At 46.5% G+C, this 25319-nt stretch overlaps 1 long non-coding RNA gene across 2 annotated transcripts in view; it reads left to right on the top strand.

The window, feature by feature from the left end:
- The window catches only part of LOC139356945 (uncharacterized), a 47724-nt gene extending 23249 nt beyond the window's left edge, over positions 1–24475 (top strand). For both annotated transcript variants that reach the window (XR_011609485.1, XR_011609484.1), the window contains exons 2-3: positions 22876–22930; positions 23524–24475. This is a non-coding gene — a long non-coding RNA (uncharacterized lncRNA). The remainder of the gene's footprint in view (positions 1–22875; positions 22931–23523) is intronic.
- Positions 24476–25319: the final 844 nt, after the last annotated feature.

The raw sequence follows: 25319 nt of genomic DNA, 5'->3' as shown, positions 1-25319 counted from the left end.
AGTGTCTGATTTTAGTACCGTGTGGGCTACTCCATGGGCCTTTTCAAACTCAACATTTGCCTCTGTCAGCCTGAGGGAATTTTCTTGAATTATTTCTTTGATAATTTCCTCCTCTGCATTTTCTCTTCTCTTTCCTTGCAGTTCTCGCTTTCATACACTGGATATGCTGGGCTCTCCCGACTTCCCATCTCCTTTGTATTTGCCATTCTGTCTTTTGCTTTCCTCCTTGGAGAGTTCTTTAACTTTATCTGAGGAAACTTCTATTGTATTTTTATTTCTACTATCTTATTTTTAGCTTCTAAGAGTTATTTTTTCTTCCCTGCATATTCCATTTTTATAGTATCCTACATTTTCTCCCTAAATATGATACCTTCTATTATATCTCAGAGAATATTTATGACGGTTTCTGTTTAGTGGTGGGGCTGTTACCCTGCATGGTTACTCTTTCCTTTAACTTTTGTTTTAAGTCTATCTTAGCTTTGGTCTTTAATTTTCGTGTTAATCACATTCCTCAAGCTTCTGATGGTCTTCGGTTTTCTGATGACATTTAAAATGAGGCACTGAGAGGCTGCTGGAAGGCACCGGAACATGCATGAGGCTCTTTGATGAAGTTCATTGTGAAAGAAGTAGGCCACTTCCTTGAAGATGCCCTGATGTCACTATCTTTAAGTCTTTCTCTTGGGCTGGCCAGATTCTCTAGAGAAATGTACTCTGGTCTGTGACCTGGAACATGGAGACCTGGCTGGCAGGATTCTGGATACTGTGTGGGATAAAGGGTAATGTTGCAATGAGGTCTCAGTGTCCAAAATGGGATTATTTACTAAATCCATTTCAAAGCAAGACAGCAAAGAAATGAGCGTGAACTAAGCAAATCCAAGAAAGCAGCTTCCTAAACCAGTAACAGAAAAAACAAGAATTGACTCTGAATATGCAGGCAAACCCCTAGAAAGCTCAGTGTTTCATAAAACAAAGTGCCTGTAGGAGCAGGGTGATGGCAGGGCAGGAGGACTGACACACAGCCAGTTGACACAGTGGCCTGCAAGGACCTGGCACATCCTGGCACATCCTGGCAGAGGACTGGAGGATAAATAGAGGGGCAAAGCCCATCCTCCTGCAGGTCAAAGACACCCATACCCTCAACACCATAACCCTCTCCCCTTGGCTTTACTCAACTCCTCACTCCTTCCCTATCCTTACGATGGATGCTGCGGTAGCTGACATTAGGCTCCCCGAGGTCAGCTCTGTGACCAGCCTAGAGCGTAGTGCTGGGTAGACCTTTAGAGACTGAGTATCTTCTTTCTAACAAGTGGCTTGCCGATATCTACACCTTCTGAGTGTTGAAATGTCTCTGCTACGTGCCCTGTCTAGTCCATGCTCTTACTCTTTTCTTAGAATCTGTCCATTCTATGGAGTGCAGGGTGTAAGTCGCTGGTATCTTCTATGACAGATAACGCAAAGGGAAACAGAATTGCTGTCATGTTTCTGACATGGAAACATGATCACATATTTCTTACTTTTTGGAGGAAAGGGCATGAGGCCAAGCTCACTCACCAATGTGCAAATGTTTAGTTATCTCAAAAAAGTAAGCCAAAATAGGAATATTGAGGCTTTGCTATGTTTGCTAACATTATTCTAGTATCCCAAATCACAGGGGCAAGTACCCCTTACTGACTAACAAATGCTGTAATGGCAAAAGTAATACAGCATATTCAATTTATCTTTTATCGTTTTAATATTTAACTCTTAAGTTTTTCTAAACTAAGCGCAATGGACCGAATATCTGCATCTCCCAAGAGTCCTTTGTTGAAATCCTAATCCCCAATTTGATGTTATTAGGAAGCGGGGTCTTCAGTAGGTGATCAGGTCATGAAGGTGGGGCCCCCCATTCAGGAGGGGGCTCCACCCTCACAAATGGGATGACTGTCTATACAAGGGACCCCAGCGAGCCCTCCCGTCCTCTTTCTGCATGTGAGACACAGGAAGAGTCGGTTGTCTGCACCGTGGAAAAGTTCCTCACCAGAACCCAACCCTGCCAGCACCCTGATCTGAACTTCCAGCCTCCAGAACTGTGAGAAATAAATTCCTGTTGTTTATAAGCCACCCAATCTATGATACTTCATTATGGCAGCACAGAGCACCTAAGATAATATGTGACAGTAATCTGACCTTCATTATGTAAAAATTGCCATTATGATTAGGACCCTTTTGCAAGACATCCAAAAAGACTATTTTTGCCTTTTCTAAAACTCAGTCTTAGTCCTCCTAAATGATACATTAACAACTCAAAGCTCACGGAGATAAAATATGACAAATGCAGTTTCAGTTTATGAAAAATTCTGTTTTCAATATCTCACTACACAAAGCTCATTTCTTTTGCTTTAGAAAAATTTATATTTTAGGATATAAGTAATGGACATAGCAAATATCTAAATCCCAAAGGTATAAAAAAAATAGTAAAAGACATTCATTATTTCACGTCTCATGTAACTGCTACTGGCATTTTGAATTGTTTAGGCTTTCTCAAATGTATATGTTGTGTTTTTCACATCAAGAATGATTCAATAAGAAAAATTTTTTGGCCTACTTTCTTTTTTTAATCAACAGTATTCCAGTCCTCCATATCAGAGGCTTTTTTTTTTTTTTTTTTCTTTTTTTTGAGATGGAGTCTTGTTCGCAGCCTAGGCTGGAGCGCAGTGGCGCCATCTCGGCTCACCACAAACTCCGCCTCCCAGGTTCAAGCGATTCTCCTGCCTCAGCCTTCTGAGGAGCTGGTCTACAGGTGCGCACCATCATGCCTGGCTAATTTTTGTATTTTTAGTAGAGACGGGGTTTCACCATGTTGGCTAGGCTGGTTTTGAACTCCTGACCTCATGATCTCCCTGCCTTGGCCTCCCAAAGTGCTGGGATTATAGGTGTGAACCACTGTGCCCAGCCCAGAGGCTATTTTTAGTCATAATTTTTTGCCATTATTTATTTAGTAGTTCCCATGTTGGATGTCCAGGTCACATAATGGTTGTCAGTACTGTAAATGATGCTGCCAGGGACATCTACGTGCATCCACCTCCACCTGCACCACTGATGTTTTCCTTGGTGTAGACTCCTAGAGGTGAAAATTACTGTTGCAGAGATGAGCGATATTTGTGAGGTTTTGATGCATGTTTTTGAACTGATTTCCAGAATGATCATACCAGTTTAATCTTCCCTGTACAAAACCTCCAGAAAGGCAGCTATAAAGCACTTGCATCTTGGTGCTGATGATGAGTTCCCCCTTCCCCACACTAAAGAGCCCACAGGCGACCATATAAAACCTTCCCGTCTGCCTGTCAGACTTTGGTCAGAGTTAGGATATGTGCGATGTCTGGACTCTTGCCAGACACAGCCTTAGAAGAGTTAAAGTACTTTCTACTAAAATGTCCTGTAGTCCACATTCCACTCTGTGCCTCTTCCCCTTCCTCACCAAATAAAGTGGTCTTGTGGCTTCCAGAGCCCGTGCAGGCGGAAGGGTGGGTGGGGATCCCTGAAGCTTCCTTCACTCGTGTGTCCATCCATTCATCCAGCATCTCCTCAGGGACAGGCAGCACACCAGACCCTGGAAAAGACGATGATAAAATCTCAGGCCTCACAAGCTCTCAATCTATATGAGGAGACAGGTGTTTAACAGGCAGGCAGGTGTTTAACAAGGTCCTTGGCCATTTCTGCTATATGAACAGACCACGAATTTTTATTGCCCTGTGTTTGTATAATCCTCTTTCACAGAATAACTTGAGCAGCAAATGATCTTTCACTGAGAACCTGAGCGCCCAGGCTTGACTCACTTATTCCATATCCTCCCACCAACTACTCAAGGAGGCCACTGTGACACCCATTTCACAGAGAGGGAAACCAGGGCTCAGAGTGGCAGCCATGGTCACCTATACAGCATTACCTACCCAAACAGCTCCTCTCTCTGTTGCACCTGGTGGTCACCATCTCAGGGACTTTCCATGGAGCTCAAGCAGGCTTAGGCTTCATGTAGATTAATTCAGGCTTTTAATATCAAATCAGAATGCAGTCCACCTGGTGGCAGGCCCTGGAGTTGTGGGGGTGGCATGTGTGGATAGGGTGTCTGGGGACTTTTCTCACCAGGAGTCTGGAGGGGGCAGGCTGGCTGAGCATCCAACAGCAGGGGGCGAGGGCACTGGGCTGCTGTGGAGCCAGGTGCGTCCCACCTGCTTGGACAGCAAGAATGTGAGAGTTCCCCGTGAGGCCTGTAGCTGCTGTGGAAGGTGGGCAGACTCAGAGGTCTTGGAGTGCCCCACCTAGGATGCAGCCCAGGTGAGGGGCCTGCAGGGCTGACCATTAGGAGCAGCAGCTGCAAAGGGTGTTAAATAAGGCAGGAGGTGAAGGAGCTGCAGTTTGGAGGCCCCAGCACGAAGTGTCTGAAGACCCTACTGGTGGTCATTGCACTGAGGCGCTTACAAAGGTCCCAGTGACATGTGTCTTCTTTCTTGTCGTCCAAACTGTGGGAGGTGGTGAGAAGGACAGGAGGCCAGGCCTGAGTAGAAAGCAGTGTCATCTGGTTATGTGGTTTCTTCCCAAGGAACATGACTTGGTAGAAGATGGGACTGAGGAACTAACTGAAATCACATCTTTCTTTCTCCATTGAGTAGGAAAGTCCACAAGGTCAGGAGACGTGCCGAAATCCTAACTCGTAGATGGAGCTGTACTTGAGATAATGTTTCTACACACTATGTCACTTAAGAGGAAAGCAGCTGGGCCAGGTGCAGTGGCTCATGCCTGTAATCCCAGCACTTTGGGAGGCTGAGGCAGACAGATCAGGAGGTCAGGAACTCGAGAACAGCCTGACCAACATGGTGAAACCCCCGTCTCTACTGAAAATACAAAAATTAGCCAGGCATGAATCCCAGCTACTCAGGAGGCTGAGGCAGGAGAATCACTTGAACCCGGTGAGAGGTGAAGCCAGCTGGACTTCCTGGGTTGAGTGGTGACTCGGAGAACTTTTCTGTCTTACAAGGGGATTGCAAAATGCACCAATCAGCACGCTGTAGCTAGGACTGTAAAATGCACCAATCAGTGCTCTGTAGCTAGCTTGAGGTTTGTAAAATGCACCAACCAGCGCTCTGTAAAAACCCACCAAACAGCACTCTGTAGCTAGCTAGAGGTTTGTAAAATGGACCAATCAGCGGGACATGGGCGGGAACAAAAGAGGAAATAAAAGCTGGCCACCCCAGCCAGCAGGGGCAACACCAGTGGGGTTCCCTTCTGCCCTATGGGAACTTTGTTCTTGTGCTCTTTGCACTAAATCTTGCTGCTGCTCACTCTTTGGGTCTCTGCCAACTTTAAGAGCTGTAATGCTCACTGCGAAAATCCGCGTTCTGCATTCTTTTTTTTTTTTTTTTTTTTTGAGACGGAGTCTTGCTCTGTCGCCCAGGCTGGAGTGCAGTGGCCGGATCTCAGCTCACTGCAAGCTCCGCCTCCCGGGTTTTTACGCCATTCTCCTGCCTCAGCCTCCCGAGTAGCTGGGACTACAGGCGCCCGCCACCTCGCCCGGCTAGTTTTTTGTATTTTTTTTAGTAGAGACGGGGTTTCACCGTGTTAGCCAGGATGGTCTCGATCTCCTGACTTCGTGATCCGCCCGTCTTGGCCTCCCAAAGTGCTGGGATTACAGGCTTGAGCCACCGCGCCCGGCCGGACTGCATTCTTGAAGTTAGGGAGACCATGAACCCACGAGCAGGAACAAACTCAGGACACACTGGGAGGCGGAGCTTGCAGTGAGCCGAGATCGCACCACTGCACTCCAGCCTGGGCAAAAGAGCTAAACTCTGTCTCATAAAAAAAAAAAAAAAAAAAAAAAGGAAAGTAGTGGTGATTGCTTGTTTCATTTATTCAATTATTAATTTGTAAACCCACATTAAGTGCCGCTTTCTGCCTGACAGTGCAATAGGTGCAGCACACCAAGAGGCTCAGGCAGAGGTGGACACACCTTGCTGTGGATGGAGCGTATTAATGGTGCTCAATGTGATCATGAATACTCTACGTTCTTTTAGAATAAAATTTAGTACTCTTACAATATTATGTGTGATCTAGTTCTGAGAAAATGACTAAGCAATAATAAAGACCTGCTTCCCACTGAGCCTGGACTTAATATTAGGTTGAACCACATAAAGTTGCAGGTCTTGCAGGTGGAAATGGTCAAATAGTGCCAATATCGAATGGTCCAGCTTCAATAGCCAGAAACTTCCCTGGACTGTCTCCTCCCAGGGCAGGACAGAGATGCAGGACCAACTGCTCAGTGTTATGTTCAAATCTGTACGCGAGAGTTCCTCAAATGTGAGATTGTCCCGCATCTACAGACGCACGGGAGCTCTGCTGTGCCCAGGCTCCCACTTCAGGAGAGGAAGGCCATGGCTTCAAGTTGGCTGGAAATCGTGCCATCTCCCATCACCGTTATTAAAGCAGAAGATTAATAATCCGTGGCTCCTTCTACACACATACCCAGAATGGCAGAACTTTAACCCCTCACCGATTCCTTTGAGATTGATCTCCACAGCCTATCCATCAATATCTTTTGTTTGCTTTTGTTGTTTTTTGATAGCTAAAGCTGGTGGGGTTGGACCACCTTAAAAAGAACAACATTTATGGAATAAACCCAGCTCGGCCGAGTCCTTAGCTAAGGCTTGGTGGTCTGAATCACCTGTTTCTGATTCAGCTCAGCACCAGCCAGGAGGCAGGCTTATCAGAGCGCAGCTAAAACACATTTCCATCCAACCTTAAAAGGGCTTAAAACGGGCTTGCCAAGTGGCTTCTCCCCATGAGCCTGGAAGGTCAGATTTGGTGGGACACAGCCCCTGGCTCAGCCTTGTAGAGGTGAAGAACTCATGGCTACAGGGCCAGGGTCTCCAGTTTCCACGCGTTCAGACCTGGTTTGTCAAAAACAAGTCTCCTGGGGCAAATCACCTTATGTAGCTTCGACTTAGAGTTAACTAAGCTCAAAACTTGTTTATTTCGTATGTATTGAAGTCTTTAATGTTTCAAGCTCTACTCCAGCGAGATAAAATTGATGTTACCTATTAGCAACGTGTTCTTTTTCTAGAAAAAAAAGAAAAGGGGGCTGAGCTAAAAATTCGGGAGGAAGGGAGAGATGAGTGGCCAGGGCATCGAGGGCTGCAGGTACCTGCACAGAAGCATCTCAAGAGCCAAATGGAAGGAATCTCCTCAATGTTGTCATGCTTCTATTGAAAACCACAGTGAAGCAAACCCTAGAAGAACATTGCAAGTGGCCCAGAGACTGTGAGGGCAAAGCCAAAGGCAGATTTAATTAGTCTTTTCCCCTATCGGATGTCTGTGCAAAGGACGTCACCTGAGGCGTGAGCACCCTGAGATGCATGCCGTGACCTGCACATCACTCCCTGAACACACTTCTGCCACTGCTCTCAGCCCCACCACGCTCCTGCTCCTGCTGACTATCTGCCTGCTCTCTACCCAGCTCCCTCAGCACCCCCCACTGAGTCTCAGCCCCAGAATGCCCCACCCCTGCAGGAGATCATCTCCGTCCAGCCCCGTCTCTCCCAGCTGAACTGTGTCCTGCCACCTCTGATACCTCTAGCAGCTTTTATCATGTGGTTTCCTAAGGATTTGCCACCTCACTCTGTCTCTGTGGTTATGAAGTCCTTGGAGACAGGGACTCCCTATTACTAATTTTTGTATGAATCACACAAGTCTAGCCTATTGTGGGCAGACAATACAAATGCAAATTTAAAAATATAAATGGAGGCAACAACACAAAACCCTTCTACCAGTCCAGTTTGTGGGGGTTGAGGATTGGAGTCCCCTCCCTGACATTATCCAGCCAGCAGTTGCACCCCCTGCTCTGCACCAGCTGTGGGCCTGGCCCCGTGGGAGCCCGGGGAGGACAAGACAGTCAGGCTACTGGGCACCTTGTGATAAGGGAAGTCCTTTTGAAAATAGGACAGGATTAGCATCAGGCAGACCGTGTTCCTCTTGAGATAGAATCTGAATCATGCAAATAGACTTGAGTTCTAACACTTGAGGTATTTATGCGGTTTAGCCAAGAGAACTGTCTTAGAGGCGATGTCAGAGCTGTGTGCCCTCCTTTATTCCACAGGCAAGCCCATTCTCCTGTGTGCCAGGTGCAAGGTGGGGCATGGCTGTGCCCAGGTGAGCCTCTGCCCTGCCCCTTGGAGATGCAATAAGGATGTACCTGTGTGGTGTGCCAGTGCCAGCCAGGGTTGCCAGGCAGAAGACATGCAAATGGGGGGAGGGAGAGTAACTGGGGTGGGATTGATCTTAAAAGGGAGGTCAGATGGGAGCCCCTCTGCTGGGGGACGCTCGGCAGAGTGTGATCGAGGGGAGGCGTGGCCCTGGAGAGGGCGCCCAGGCAGGTGCAGGTCCTCCAGGGAGAGGCAGGCCGGGGGCAGGCACAGGGAGAATGGGGGCAGAGCCCGGGGTGAGGGAGCGAGGGTGTGAGGCACGGCCCCGTGGCTGTGCAGTAGGCCAGGACTGCTAATTTGGAGAGAGATGGGAAAAGTTGAGGTTTTGAGCAGAGGAATGATAGGGTCTGACTTAACCGCAGGCTCCTGTCCTGGAACAGTGTGAGGGGCCAACAGCACAAAAAACGAGAGTGGCCAGTCGGCCTCTGCAAGAGTGGGGCAGGTGGGGAGGAGGACTCCAAATAGTGCCAGAGGGACCTCCTGCAGCACCCGAGAAAAAGAGGAGCCAAGAACAATTTGGGGACCACCACGGTGGACGCCGGTGAGGGTACAGGGATTGGGAGCTCAGGCTCGGGATGCCAGGAGCTCAGGCTTGGGATGCAGGTGAGGGCAAGGGGGTCAGGAGCTCAGGCTTGGGACGCAGGTGAGGGCACAGGGGTCAGGAGCTCAGGCTTGGGACGCAGGTGAGGCCACAGGGGTCAGGAGCTCAGACTTGGGACACAGGTGAGGGCACAGGGGTCAGGAGCTCAGGCTTGGGACGCAGGTGAGGGCACAGGGGTCAGGAGCTCAGGCTTGGGACACAGGTGAGGGCAAGGGGGTCAGGAGCTCAGGCTTGGGACGCAGGTGAGGGCACAGGAGTCAGGAGCTCAGGCTTGGGCAGATTCAACCTGCAAGGCCTGGCAGCCATCTCATGGAGGTCTCTGGAACTCAGGAGACGGGTGAAGATTGGGAGTCATCCATTGGAAGAAGAGATTTCTTAGGGAAGGACTGAGGGAAGAGAAAGGAAGGAGGTTGAGGCCCAGGCCCATGATGCCCCAGCATTACAGGTGGGGCAGAGGGGGAGACCCAGCCAAGGAAACAGGACAGAAAACGCTCCCTGGCCTGAAACTGGAACTGCCTGCTGTCCCCTTCACACTCTTGCTTGATCTGGGGACTCAGCACACAGCGTGGAGCCCCTGTCATGTGCCAGTTCTGTATTAATGCCGGGACATATGCTCTTGCCCTCAGGAGCTCCCCTCAAGAAGGGTGTCCAGCAGCGCCGAGATGCAGGAACAGGTGCTGTGCGAGATAGGGCGGCATGTTAGTGAGTGCAGGAGCAGCAAGGAGATGCCCCCGCCTGGGAGTCAGGGGAGCCTGGAGGCAGTGTCCAGGTTGGTCTTGGAAGACGGTCAGGCATTCAGCAAGTGCTCAGTGTGAGCTGTGACAGGGGATGGGGGAACTAGGAGAAGTCCAGAAGAGGCAGCACAGAGCACCCTGCATGCTGGTGACCATGGGGGTTTGCCCTTCCACCTGCCACTGGGTCCTGGCACCTCTCCCAGGGGTCCCCCTCTTCCTCGCCCAGGATGCAAGGCCCAAAGCACCAACTGCCCCTGGTCACTCTGCAGGCATTCGACCCCACTCGGAAGCAGACGGAGGACGTTTCTGTCCTTTGGAGGCTGATTTGTGAGGAACATGAGTGATAGGCAAATGAGCAACACAGCTCTGAGTTCTGTGAAATATGAGAGGGCCATGTGGGGCTGGGATTGGGGCAAAGCTCTCACTGGAGGCCGGCAAGGAAGCGGAGAGTGGCGCAGGCTGTGGCTTCATACTCAGCAGGGCTTTATGGCAGAGCTGAGTTGCGCTCTATGCGGGAGGGAAAACCATCGCCGGAAGTACTGAGTGGAGAAGACACAATCTGACTTACCTTTCAAAATGTTGACTGGCTGCTGGGTGAATAATGCCCTCTGGGAGAGCTGCCTGTGGCAGGACTCAGTGGCCTGGGGATACTGCAGGTGGCCCACTTGGAACATGAGTGGCTGTTGGCCAGCTGTACAGTGGAGGCAAAGCCCACAGCCTTGCTAAGTGACAGAACGTAGAAAGCAAGGGCAAGAGCGGGATGGAGAGTGACCCACAGGCTTTTGGAGAGAGCAACCGGGCAGTGTTCCACAAAGAGGGGAGCCCCTCCCGCAGCTCTGGTTGGTGGCGTTGCAGCGTTCAGCGTCGGATGCTGCCTCGAGGTCATTCAGTTGAAACTCCACCAGGCATGTGGACTCCAAGGTTACACCTGGCTCTGCTTACACAGGCAGTGATGGGGTCAGGACAGGTCTCCAGGGCTCTGCCCAGCCTGTCTGTCCAGGCAGCCCACTGTCCTTACAACAGGAGGGTAGGGAGGGTGGGCGACAGTCACCTGACAAATGGATTGAGAGGAGGGAGGTCCCTTCAAAAACTGGTCCAAATTCTCATTTATTTTCTCCTCCCACTAATTTCACCTAAGGAGGCTGCAGAGGGGTTGAGTCTCCTTTGCAGCATCCCACTCTCCCGGTGTGTGAGAAGGTGACGGAGCCCGTGTCACAGTGTGGCAGCAGAGGTGCACAGTTTCTCTCTGAATTGAGGCATTCTTTTTTCAGACAATGTCACATCAAACATACAAGTATGTCCCAGGGATGGAGTATGTCCCCAGGGCTGGGCTGAACTGACAATATTGCTCTTGCAGTATTAGCCGTGGAAGCCTGGCCAGGGCACCAAAGCTTGTTGAGTCTTTGTTTCTTCATTTGTCCGAGTACTTAGCTCAAAGATATCCCGGCTACCTCACGAATTGCTGCTGTTTCCTGTAATTTTATTTTGAGGAGTAAATGCAGAGAGGTGCTGGTGTGGCTGTCACATCGGCATGCACACAGGAAGGGATGAGTAGGGACTGGCTCTTCTATCCTCCCTGAGACTCCCTGTGCTCTGGGGTGTGCAGGGCCGTGTGCTGGGTCATCTGGCTGCCGGCTGCCATGATTCTCCCTGCACCTGGGCGAAGGTTTTTGGGTTTTCTGCTTGGCACTACCCCTACTTGTATTCAATGCTTCGAGCCATGTGCAGCTTGTGGACTTACGAGACAAAAGTAGGCTCAGTTGCTTTGTTAGAGTTTTGGTGTCAAATAAGGCCAGTGAGTCACAAACCGTCTATAAAATGAGAGAGTAGTATCTTCCTCAGAGGGTGAGGTTGAGGAGCATGAAAAATGCAGAGTGCAGCCCTTGCCACTTACTAGTGCTTGGTTTAATCAGAGAGAGAGTGTGTGAGAGAGAGAGAAAAGAGAGAAAGAGAGAGGGTGAGAGAGAAAAGGAGAGAGATGATGAGAGAGGAAGCACAAATGAGAGAGAGAGAGGGAGGGAGGGAGGCAGGTAGGGAGGGAGGGAGGATAAGGAAGAGAGGAGAGAAGATGAGAGAGGAAGCAAGGATGAGAGAGAAAGGGAGGGAGGGAGGATGAGGAAGAGAGAGAGAGGATGAGAGAGAAAAGGAGAGAGAAGATGAGAGAGGAAGCAAGGATGAGAGAGAGGGAGGGAAGGAGGCAGGGAGGGAGGAGGGAGGGAGAGAGGGAGGATGAAGAAGTGAGAAAGAGAGAGGATGAGAGAGAAAAGGAGAGAAGCTTGATGGCTCATGTCTGTAATCCCAGCACTTTAGGGGGCCAAGGTGGGTGGATCACCTGAGATCGGGAGTTTGAGACCAGCCTGACCAACATGGAGAAACCCCATCTCTATTAAAAATACAAAATTAGCCGGGTGTGGTGGCACATGCCTGTAATCCCCCCTACTTGGGAGGCTGAGGCAGGAGAATCTCTTGAACCCAGGAGGTGGAGGTTGCAGTGAGCTGAGATTGCACCATTGCACTCCAGCCTGGGCAACAAGAGCAAAACGAGAGAGAAGATGAGGAAGAGAGAAGATGAGAGAGAGAGAGAACAAGGATGGGAGAGAGAGAGAGAGAATGAAGGAGAGAGAGGGATATTGAATATTTGGACTGTGTTTAGAGATAACTTTTACTTATTGAACAACTGACCGGGCATGTTGCTAATTTCACTAAAATCCCGTGAAGGACCAACGAGCAGAAGAGGAAGCTGAAGGCCAGTAAGATCCAGTTCTTCATGCAAGGTCCCAGTGCCAGTCCGTGGCCGACTTGGGGTTTACTCCCCTGGTCCTTGTATGACTGCGGAGTCCCTTCCCATTACTCTTTCTAGTTTGCTGTGCTGTCACTCCAAAGGCTGATCTGACAGGGTTCGGTCAGTGAGAGCAGTGCCCAGGAGCCTGGGGCACAGGACGAGGGGCTGGTGGAGGGGAGCAGCTGAGTTTGAGAAGGATACACAGACTGGAATGAGGTGAGGGCTTCCGAGCTGGGGCAGTGAGCCAGACACGGGAGTGCAGAGCAGGATGCAGCTGGGAGTCTGTCCAGGCAGTGGGATGGCATCAAAGAGAAGGGCAGTGGTGAAGATTGATTTGAGGGCGTCTACACCCTCCCCACCAATCTACCGCTGAAGAACACAGAAGGAGAAGATCTGGGAGAAAAAAAAAAGGAGAGTTCCAGTTTGGATGAGTTATATTTAAAATGTCTGTGAGGTGTCCCAGTAGATATGGCCAGTTTCAACTGGAAACGAAGTCTGAAGCTCAGGAGAGAGGGCTGGGCTGCAAATACCTGGGGAAGGGCATGATCCCTGGAGCCCCTGGCTCAGCTCAAGTCATCAGCCTGTGCCCCGGATATGATTCCCAAATCCTCAGTGTAAAACAAGGAGCATGATCTTGTGGGGTAGAGTGAAGTCATTCATGTGAATCCCTTTGAACAGTGCCTGGCACGTGTAGTACAGTCTTTAAAAAACACACACACACACTATTGTGTATACTTAAGGTTTACAACATGATGTTGTAAGGATACATAGATAGTGAAATTGTTACTATAGTGAGGAAGATTAACATATCTAACATCTCACAAAGGTGTGTGTGTGTGTGTGACAAGAACAGCTAAAATCTACTTATTTAACAAAAATCCCTAATGCAATAAACATTTATTTGCTACAGTCTTCATGTTGTTCATTAGGTCTCTGGATTTGTTCATCTTACATAACTGCTACTTTGTATTCTCTGACCTATATCCACCCCTTATCCCTCTGCCCCGCCCTCCCCCCTCGCACCCCGTAACTACTACTTTATTCTCCATCTTTATGTGTTTGATTTTTAAACTTACACACAAAAGTGAGATCATGCAGTATTTTTCTTTCTGGTCTGGTCTATTTCACTTAGCATAATGTCATCCAGGTTCATCCATATGTGGCAAATGGCAGAATCTGCTTTTTTAAAAAATAAGCCTGAATAATATTCTATTGCATATCTTCACAACATTTTCTTTATCCATGTGTCCATCAACAAACACTGAGGTTGTCTTCCATCTTGGCTATTGAGAGTAATGCTGGAGTGCAGATATATTCTTGATGTGGTGGTTTCATCTTTTGGGGGTATATAGCCAGAAATGGGATTGCTGGGTCACATGGTAGTTCTATTTTTAATTTGGTGAGGAACCTCCATACTGTTTCCCATAACGGTTGTACCAACCTGCATTCTCATCAACAGTGTGCTAAGGTTCCCTTTTCTCTATATACTTACCAACACTTGTTATCTCTTGTCTTTTTGATAATAGCCATTCTAATGTGTATGAGGTGATATCTCCTTGTGGTTTTAATTTGCATTTCCCTGTTGATCAGTGATATTGAACACATTTTCATCTATGTGTTGGTCATTATTATGTCTTCTTTGGAAATATATCTTTTCAGGTCCTCTACTCATTTTTAAAATCTTGTTGTTCTGCTACTGACTCATAAGAGTTCTTTGTAGATTTTGGGTATTAACCCCTTATCAGATATGTGGTTTGCAAATGTTTATACCTAGTCAGTAGGCTACCTTACCATTTCACTTATTGATTTCTTTACTGCGTAGGAGTTTTTCAGTTTGATATTTTCTCATTTATTTTTACTTTTGTAGCCTGAGCTTTTGGTGTGATATCCAAAAAATTCATTGCAAAGACCAGTGTCAAAGAACGTTTGCCCAATTTTTCTCTTGCCAGAGTTTTATGGTTTCACATCTTACATTTAGGTCTTTTATTCATTTCAAGTTTATTTTTGTGTATAGTGTATAACAAGAGTCGAATTTCATTCTTTTGCATGTGAAAATTCAGTTTTCCCAGCATCATTCAGCATCATTTATTGAAAAGGCAGTCCTTTCCCTGTTGTGTCCTCTTAGTGCCCTTGTCAAAAATTAGTTGACTGTATACATCTGGACTTATTTCTGGGCTCTCTAGTCTGTTCCATTGGTCTATATTTCTGTTTTCATGCCAATTCCATACTATTTGATTACTATGGCTTTTTAATATAGTCTTAAATGAGGAAGTGTAATGCTTTCAACTTTGTTTTATCTTCTCAGTATTGCTTTGACTCCTCAGGGTTTTGTGGTTTCGGAAGTATTTTAGGATATTTCTTCTTCTGTAAAGAATGCAATCAGCATTTTTATAGGAATTGCAGTGAATCCGTATATTGCTTTGGATAGTATAGACAGCATTATTAATTTTTCAATCCATGAACATGGGATGTCTATTATAGTCTTAAAAATATGTTTATGAATGGAAGCTGAACTCGATGTCATGTGTGTCATCTCCAAATCTGGTAATATTTTATCTTTTTAGATATGGTGAAATATAACACCCACCTAAAACTGTTTTTGACCAGGGCTTGATGATTAAGACCAACTGGCTATGATTTGGGTGTTTACAGATTTTATATAGTGTTCATATTCATGAGAGAGGGAAAAAAGTCACCTGAGTGGGTTATATAGGGTTGGCCTGAAAGTTATGTCCTGTTCATAGCTAGGTTGACTCTAAAATTTACAATCTAAACCAGGACATATTTGTGAATGAAAGAAGAGAGGGCATTTCATTAATGACCACAGCTTATGGTCAAGGAAGGCATCCTGAGGGATGACAGCTTTGGGAAATGACCAGGACTACAGATCATATCAGAAGTCCAGGTGCTGTTCGAGGTTCCGGCCTCATCCCATGCGCCTCTTCCTCCTCCCTCCCAGCTTACTCATTCAGCTCCAGCCATACCGGCCCTGGAACATGCCCAGGCTTTCACTCTCAAGCCTCAGTGCTCATAGTTTCCTCTGCCTGCTGTGTCTCCTCTCCAATTTGATCCTTCTCACCCTTCTGACCTCAGTTATTGTATGTCTTCCTGACTCGAACACCTCACCATCCAAAGATGGCTCTTCCCAAGTTCTCACTGTCAGCACCCCTCAAGATAATTCCCTCCATGGCTCTTATTGCAATAATTAGCTAATTGTCTTTGTACCCATTTACATATGAAATCCTCAAAGACAATGACTGGTCTCACCTTCATCTTCAGCACCTAAGACAGTGCCTGGAATACAGCTGCCACTCACTATGCATGAACCCAAGGAGTAAATAAACTAAGCAGGGCTCCACAGATGCCCCTTTGGGGATTCTGTGCTTTGAAGGCTCATTGAATCTATAATGGATTATTGATTTAGGGATTTTATGTTTTCCCATTTGAGGTCAGTGTTCTATTAAAGAAATGCGTGTGCTTTCTGTACCACCTGGAATACCAGCTGCCACCTGAAATACCCAGTCAGCCCTCCCCACGTCTGCCCGTAGCTGACTTCTGAGGTCTTGCTGCCTTTAGGGAGCCCTCGCGGATTCCCATAGCATGAGAGTTCTTCTTGGTGCCCTCCTGCCCTGCATTTTGACAATTTCATTTGCATTTGCCCATTTCAGAGTGAGTCTGCCTCTTCTATTACGTAGATGCTCCTTGACCTCTGGGCACTCCTGGCACAGAGCAGAGCTTAGTCCCTCCGTGGGTGTGTGTAGGACAGGCAGGCTTGGGTACATGTGCCAGCAGCCAGGGACAATGATGGAGAGGCACTTGTAGAAGAAGACCCAACTCCACAGGGGATGCATTTGAGCTCTTACCAGTTGCAGATGCCAGATGCTAATAGTGGAAGAAAGTTATTCTGAATAAAAAGGTGGTTAACATTCTGCAAACATTTTCTATCTCAGACATGCACAGAGTAATTTTGATGAAATGTGTTGGTTTACTCAACCTTTGGTATTATGCACATTCACAGAAATGCATTTGGACTTGGGTCTGCCTTGGAGGACTACTGTGGAGGAACGTAATCAAATCACTTGTGAACTCAATATTGCTTTCCTGTGGACTGTTTGGATGTGGCTTTAATAAAAATGCTTTTTTTTCCCCTCTCTAGCAAATCATTTCTGTGTGCAGCCATGAAATGTTGTTGCACTCCTACTTTATTGCAGATTTAAATTACTTGGATTATTCTGTTGGACAGTGGCTCCCCAAAGCACAATGAATCAAATCATTAATTACCACTCGAGTGTGTGTGATCCATTGGAAAGCATTAAGCTCCACTCAGGAGCTCATTTCGTGATGATGACTTCTGAGTCAGTCCCTGGGGCCCCAGATCAAATGGAAACTTCCGAACAAGATGTTGCCATTTGCTCCTCTGGGCCTGAAATTGTAAGTGCTGCTGTGTGAGATAGACCAGGTGCCCTGGGCTTCCTGATTCTGTCAGATGGGCCCTCTTTTCATGCCCCTTCCAGCAGGTAGCGAACAATCCTCACCTGGCACCTGTACTTTTCCACCATGTCTTCCTATTTTTTACTTTGTGCATCCTTCAGTTGACAACAAGGAAAATCAGCTTTCTAAAATGCAAATCCAGTCACAACTTGCCCTTTTAAAAATGCTTCACAGCCTTCCCATTGCCCTGGAAGGTAAGTCAAGCTCTTCATCTAGCTGGACTCCTGCTAAGTCTGGCCTCTCCTGCCTCCCTAGCATTATTTCCCACTACTTTACCCTGCCTTTTCCCTCCCAGTCCTGCACTGCCTGCCAGATGGCCCTTCTGGTATCTCCACTGTGTTAGGTTTCTATAAACAGCCCCCACAGAACACCACCATTCTTTAAGCAATGGACTTCAAAGCACAGTGCTGACATCATTCTGTTCAGGAATCTCTTATGAGATCTCTGGCAGGTGGAGAGTGTTACCCCAGAGTGCCCAGTACCCTCTGATTCCCAGGAGCAGTCTCTCCCTGAGTAGATGGATACAGCAGTGTGGTCTGGCGGACACCCCTCACGTGCACACAAACAGCATGGGTGTTTCATGTAGAACCAGTGAACTGGTTCTGGGGGACAATAGAGAGTGGTGGAGACTGTGGCAGGGTGGAGAGCCCATGCCAAGGAGCTGTAACCATCTGCTTCATCATGCTGCTGAACGGGAAGGCGAACCCTTCAGTGACTCAAGAGATAGGACACCTGCCTTACCTGTGAAGCTTCTGGACTTTCTAATGTCAAAGGAAAAACCAAGTTGCTTTTGTGTGGTTTGCCTTACAAATATATTTTTACACACCATATGTACTAAGTAAAACCATTGGACAGATCAGATATGGCCCACTGGCCACCAGCATTTTTTTTCCTCTGGTATGGATGTAGACAGTGAATGAGAAAAGCCATCTACATTGATAAGTTTATAGTCATTGACCTCCCAGTGTAATTGTGTGCTTTGGGTTGGGACTGAGGCATGCAGACAGTGGGTATGGCAGGAGCCAGGCCACCGCTGAATCCCTGCTCTCTCCCTCCTCTTAGGCCCACATTCAGCTGGATGACTCTTCCCATAGCCCTCACAATTAGATGTAGCCAGGGGACTGAGTCTGGCCAATGGCATGGAGTGGAAGTGAACGTGCCCTGCTTTAACCCTCGGCCCATAGACACCTGCTGTGTTCTCTATTCTGTCTTCCTTAGCCTGCCCTGCAGAGGGTGACACCCAGGGTGACGACCTCGGGAACTTCTTTCAGCCAGGTCCCCAGATAACTGGGTGAAGCAGAGCCTCCCCTCCATGCCCACTCCCTTATTAACGGTACTTTACATGAGCAAAAAACAAATTTCTATTGTATGGCGCACTGAGATTTTAGAGTTCTTGGCTTGCAGCAGCTCATGCTAAGGTTACTAATGCAGCCTGGCTTACCCCGATGGACAGTGACCATGCACAGTGGGCCCCAGTCCCAGGTGGATGAGGCTACCGACCACTTTGGCTCTCACCCCAGAACAGAGTCCTTGGGTTTGGCCTCGAGCAACCCTTGGCCCTAATGCCCCGTAATCCTGGTGTTGATTGTTGCTTTCTTCATGGACAAAGGAGGCAAGGGAAGCTGGGCCTGGAGCAGTCCCACCCCTAAGCTGTCCGATGCTGGATTCCCTCATGGTCCAAGGCACAACTCAGGAGAAACAATCCGCTCTTTTGTGTGCAGCTCTGCCCTCTAATCTATCAGCCCTAGATGACCCCAGGGTCAATGCACCAGCTGTCACCTCTGCCATGCCTTTCACTTTCTCCACAGTCTCTTGATTTTACCCCCATCACCTCTCTCTGATTCTCTGGCTCTGGCCCTGACCATGACAGTCACCTCTGACCTCAGGCTTCGAAATGTCCAGGGCTCCTGGGCCCCTCAACTACTTGGCACTTCCCTGATTCGAGAGTGGGGGATCTCCCACTCAGCTAATTTCCAAGTGAAATAGAAACCTGTGGGCCTACCCCAGCTGGGCCAGATCCCATCCCCCAATTTTATCCCCAAGGAAGGAGCACACGTGGCTGGCTCTGGAGCCCTGAGTTAGGGAGCCTCACCTAAGAGGAGATGAGGGGCTCCTGACACGGAACCTGCTTTTGCCTCCTCTGCTCTGTCGGCAAGCAAGGCTCACCACTCAGGACCAATGTTGGACTCTGGGCTCGCCCCCTGCTGCAGTTGCCTGGATCATGGAGCTCAGATCCCAGGATCAATGCAGCTGCCTGGATCGTGGAACTCGGATCTCAGGATCTATTCCCGACCCTAGTTATATCAGTTTCCTTCCCTGCAGGGACTGAGTCTGAGAGAAGAGGCGCTAAATGCTTAGCATGTGGATGCACTTTGCCCTGCCTATCCAACTACAACCAAATTCCCAAGCAGAAAGGAGACAGGCAGCCCTGTGGCCCCGACTCAACCCAGTGGTGGCGAAACCACTTTTTATTGACGGTCATCGATGCAGAAAACCTAATCTTAGGCCCATAAGGCAAAAACTAAAACATATATCTCAAATTAATTTACTTAAGCATTATTGAGAATCTATAAGAGAAATTTGAAATGGTCCTGAAATAATTCAAGCAAATTTTATCTAACAAACAAGGCAATTGCCTTATTAAATTAGACTTTGATTTCTTGTTATGAATAGTTGGTGGAGCAGGGGCATGTCCATGAGTGTTCATGGATGTGTTCTTATTGTAAAGGAATCTCCACTCATTACTTGAGAACACATCCCTATAGGCAGGAAAGGGGCCTGGGTGGTGGGACAGGTCATGCATGCCCTTTATTCTATGTTGGAATTGCTTGACTTTTTAAAAAATGAGTATTACATTGTTTTTAAATTAAACATTAGGCCGGATGCAGTGGCTCATGCCTGTAATCCTAGCATTTTGGGAGGCCGAGGTGGATGAATCACATGAAGTCAGGAGTTTGAGACCAGCCTGGCCAACATGGCAAGACCCCATGTCCACTGAGAGTACAAAAATTAGCTGGACATGGTAGTGCGTGCCTGTTATCCCAGCTAGTAGGGAGGCTAAGGCAGGAGAATTGCTTGAACCCAGGGGGCAGATGTTGCAATGAGCCAAGATAGCACCACAGCACTTCAGCCTGGATGACACAGTGAGACTCTGTCTCAAAAAAAATTACATAAATCAATAAAAATTAATACAAGGAAGAAAAAGGGAAAGAAGAAAAATGAATAAGGGAAAACAAAACAAAAAAGAGAAAAAGAAAGGGAGTGAATAAGGAAATATTGAGAGCCACAGGAGGCGTATTTTACAGGGTCGGGGGAGGGAGGGGAGAGCAGGGAGAGTCGGCAGAGAGAAAGGGGAGCCTCCTGCCCCATAAGCCCTTCCGTGTCACCCAGCACCTTAGTGAACCAGGTGACTGCCCAGCACATCTCATTAACTACTGTTTATGTTCAAGTCTTCCTTCTGAAGCTCTGATTTAAAGTCACAGCCAACTACAGACCAGAAGTGACTCTCTAGTTTTCACAGTAGAAACCATGGAGGGGCAGGGATCTGGGTGGCACAAGGAATCTAGGCAAAGGCCAGACATTCCAGCTCAAGGAAGGGCTCCATCCCTAAAGCAGGAGTCAGTGGGCCCCTGACATTTCCCACCTTCAATTCTTATTTTGCTCTTTCACAAAGCCATCTGCCAATCAAATAAACCGTATTTCCAACAAGAAAAGACTTCTTGCAAGGGCCCCAGAGTAAGAGGATGCATTAACACACACACAATTGGTGATGTGATGCGGATGTCACCTGGTCACAGTCTCCCCTGCTGGCCTTGGGTGTACATCCTTAGAAGGCAGTGCTAGCTTTACCTTCTGTGTGTGAAATAAGCACATATAGTTATTAAACTTGCTTAAGGGCAAAATGAGGGAAGACAGAACAGTGGAGTCAGGTAGATGTCTCCACTGGCCTGATTAATTTATAGCCCTCAAAAGTCATGGTGAATAAGGTCTCAGCACTTGACTTCCTCCCCATTTCTTTTTACCTTTTTTTTTAGGTTTGAGATTATTTTTATAGTTTTTATTTTCATAATTTTATTTTAGTTTCAGGGGTACAAGTGCTGCTTGGTCACGTAGGTAAATTGTGTGTTGTGGGGTGATATGGTTTGACTGGTTGTCCACCCAAATCTCATCTTGAATTCCCACCTGTTGTGGGAGGGACCTGGTGGGAAGTAATTGAATCATAGGGGCAGGTTTTTCTTGTGCGGTTCTCATAATAGTGGGTAAATCTCACAAGATCTGATGGTTTTAAAAGGAGGAGTTTCCCTGCACAAGCTCCCTCTCCCTCTTGTCTGTTACCATGTGGGATGTGCCTTTCCCCTTCTGCCATGACTGTGAGGCCTCCACAGCCACGTGGAACTGTGAGTCTATTAAACCTCTTTCTTTGGTAATTTGTCCAATCTCGGGTTTGTCTTTATCATCAGTGCGAAAATGGCCTAATACAGTAAATTGGTACCAGTGGAGCTGGACACTGCTGAAAAGATACCTGAAAACGTGGAAGGAACTTTGGAATTGGGTAACAGGTAGAGGTTTGAAGAGTTTGGAGGGCTCAGAAGACAGGAAAATGTGGGAAAGTTGGGGAGTCACTAGAGACTTGTTGAGTGGCTTTGACCAAACTGCTGATGGTGACATGGACAATGAAATCCAGGCTGACGTGGTCTCAGATGGAGAAGAGGAACTTGTTGGGAACTGGAGCAAAGGTGACTCTTGTTATGTTTAACAAAGAGACTGGGGGCATTTTGTCCCTGCCTTAGAGTTTTGTGGAAGTGTGAACTTGAGAGACATGTTTTAGGGTATCTGGTGGAAGAAATTTCTAAGCAGCAAAGCATTCAAGAGGTGATGTTAAGGCCATTCAGTTTTATAAGGGAAGCAGAGCATAAAAGTTCAGAAACTTCACAGCCTGACAATGCAATAGAAAAGAAAATCCAGTTTTCTGAGGAGAAATTCAAGCCAGTTGCAGAAATTTGCAAAAGTAACGAGGAGCCAAGTGTTAATCACCAAGACAATGGGGAAAATGTCTTCAGGGAACGTCAGAGGTCTTCATGGCAGTTCCTCCCATCACAGGCCCAGAGGCCTAGGAGGAAAACATGGTTTCTTGGGCTGTGCCCTGGGCCTCCCTGGTCTGTGCAGCCTGAGGACTTGGTACCCTATGTTCCAGTCTCTCCAGCCATGGTTAAAAGGGGCTAAAGTACAGCTTGGGCTGTTGCTTCAGAGGGTGGAAACCCCAAACCTCAGCAGCTTCTACATGGTGTTGAATCTGTGGGTGTACAGAAGTCAAGAGTTGAGGTTTGGGAACCTCCACCTAGATTTCAGAGGATGTAGGGATATGCCTGGATGCCCAGGCAGAAGTTTGTTGCAGGAGTAGGGCCCTCATGGAGAACCTCTGCTAGGGCAGTGCAGAAGGGGGTCAGAGCCCCAACACAGAGGCTAGTGGAGCTGTTAGAAGAAGGCCACCATCCTCCAAACCCCAGAATGGTAGATCCACCAACAGCTTGCACTGTGAACCTGGAAAAGCCACAGACACTCAACACCAGCCCAATTTATCCCATTTGGAACAGCTGTATTTACTCAATGCCTGTACCCCATTGTATTTAGGAACTAATTAACTTGCTTTTGATTTTACAGACTGATGATAGGCGGAAGGGACTTGCCTTGTCTTAGATGAGACTTTTGGTCTGTGGACTTTTGAGTTAATGCTGAAATGAGTTAGGACTTTGGGGGCACTGATGGGAAGGCCTGATTGGTTTTGTAATTTGAGGACATGAGATTTGGGAGGGGCCAGGGGTAGAAAGATATGGTTTGAGTGTCCCCACCCAAATCTCGTCTTGAATTCCCATGTGTTGTGGGAGGGACCCAGTGGCAGGCAGCTGAATCAAGGGGCAGGCAGGTCTTTCCCATGCTGGTCTCATGATAGTGAGTAAGTCTCATGAGATCTGACAGTTTTAAAATGAAGAGTTTCCCTAAATAAGCTCCTTCTCTCTCTTGTCTGTTACTGTGTAGGACATGCCTTTCCCCTTCCACCATGATTGTGAGGCCTCCACAGCCATGTGGAACTGTAAGTCCAATAAACCTCTTTCTTTTGTAAATTGCCCAGTCTCAGGTATGTATTTATCAGCAGCATGAAAACTGACTGATACACGGGGGTTTGGGGTACAAATTATTTTGTCACCCAGGTAATAGGGTGAGGATTGAAAAACTACCTCCCCATATCTTGATAAGGAAATAACCAGATAATTCCAAAGAACCTCCTATAGAAAATTGTCTTTAGATTTTGCCAAACTGTTTTGATTTCAAAGAACATATGAGAACTTTCCAGGTGTGAAACGTCTTGTTTATAAGCAGTGCAAGTTGCTGGCAGCATGTCTGCTGCTGCCCAGTTGCCTGCTAGTGCTTCCTTGGGAAGCCTTAATGCTGCAGATCCCATATCCTTTTCTATTCAGGAGCTCGTCTGCCTAACAGAAGACAATAAGGATGTAATGAGGGTGGGGCTGAACATGGCCCCTCTCATTATAGAACACGGTCTCATGTTTGAAATTTTATTATGAAACATTTGAAATAAATTTAAAAGTAGAGAGAATCGTAAGGATTCTCATCCCTGCTTTAACATATCAAGATATAGCCAACTTTGTTTTCTTTTTCTTTTTGTAGAGACAGGGTCTTTCTCTGTGACCCAGGCTGGAGTGCAGTGGCATGATCAGACCACAGCTTACTGCAGCCTTCAACTCTTCAGCTCAAGAGATTCTCCTGCCTCAGCCTCATCAGCATCTGTTGTTTTTTGACTTTTTAATAATCACCATTCTGATTGGTGTGAGATGATATTTCATTGTGGTCTTGATTTGTATTTCCCTGATGATTAGCGACATTGCACATTTTTTAAATACTTGTTGGCTGCTTGTATGTCTTTGTTTGAGAAGTATCTATTAATGTCCTTTGCCCATTTTTTAATGGATTGTTTTTTGCTTGTTGAATTAAGTTTCTTATAGATTCTGAATAGTAGGCCTTTGTCAGATGCATCGTTTGTGAATATTTTCCCCCATTTTGTAGGTTACTTACCCTGTTGATATTTTCTTTTGCTGTGCAAATGCTCTTTAGTTTAATTAGATACCACCTATCAGTTTTCTTTGTTGCAATTGCCTTTGATAACTTAATCATAAATTATTTCCCTAAAGCCAATGTCCATAATGGTGTTTCCTAGGTTTTCTTCTGAAATTCTTCTAGTTTAAGGTCCTACATTTAAATCTTTAATTCATCTTGAGTTAATTTTTGTATGTGGTAAAATGTAGGGGGTCCAGTTTTATTTTTTTATATATAGCTAAGCAGTTATCTCAGCATCATTTATTGAATAGACAGTCCATTCTCCAGTTCTTATTTTTGTCCATTTTGTCAAATATCAGATAGCTATAGGTGTAAGGCTTTATGTCTGGGTTCCTTATTCTGTTCCATTAGTCTATGTGTCTGTTTTTTGTTTGTTTGTTTGCTTGTTTTACCATTACCATGCTCTTTTGGTTACTGTAGCCTTATAGTATAGTTTGAAGTCAGATAGTGTGATGCTTCTGTCTTTATTCTTTTGGCTTAGGATTGTTTTGACTATTCAGGCTCTTCTTTGGTTCCATATGAATTTTAGAATAGTTTTATTGAATTCTGTGAGAAATGACATTGGTAGTTTGATAGCAATATTGTGGGATCTGTAGATTGCTTTGGGAAGTATGATCATTTTAATGACATTGATTCTTCCAATCCATGAGTATGGAATGTTTTTCCATTTGTTTCTGTCATCTATGATTTCTTCCATTAGTGTTTTGTAGTGCTCCTGGCAGACATCCTTTACCTCCTTGGTTAGATTCCTAGGTATTTTATTTTTTTTGTGTATGGTAATTGTGAATGGGATTACACTCTTAATTTGACTCTCAGCTTAAACATTATTGGTGTATAGAAATACTACTGATTTTTGTACCTTGATTTTATATCCTGAAAGTTCACTGAAGTCATTTATCAGTTCCAGGAACACTTTGGTGGAATCTGTAGGGTTTTCTAGGTATAAAATCGTATCATCAGTGAAGAGAGATAGTTTGACTTCATTTATTCCTATATACCTGATCTTTATTTCTTTCTCTTGCCTAATTGCTCTGTCCAGGACTTCTAGTACTACGTTGAATAGGAGTGGTGAGAGTGAGCATCCTTGTCTTGCTCCAGTTCTCTAGGGGAATGATTCAAGCTTTTGCCTGTTCAGTATAATGTTGGCTGTGGGCTCGTCATAGATCAGTTTTATTATTTTAAGGTATGTTCTTTCAGTGCCTAGTTTGGGGAGAGTTTTTATCATAAGGAGATGTTGGGTTTATTGAAGGCTTTTTTTTCTATGCCAGTTGAAATTATATGTATTTTACTTTTAATTCTATGTGGCCTAGTCATTTTTATTGATTTGCATATGTTGAACCGACCTTGCA

The sequence above is a fragment of the Macaca nemestrina genome, chromosome 11, assembly GCF_043159975.1.
Source record: "Macaca nemestrina isolate mMacNem1 chromosome 11, mMacNem.hap1, whole genome shotgun sequence".
NCBI lineage: Eukaryota > Metazoa > Chordata > Mammalia > Primates > Cercopithecidae > Macaca > Macaca nemestrina.
This window is presented reverse-complemented; position numbering and strand designations above follow the sequence as displayed.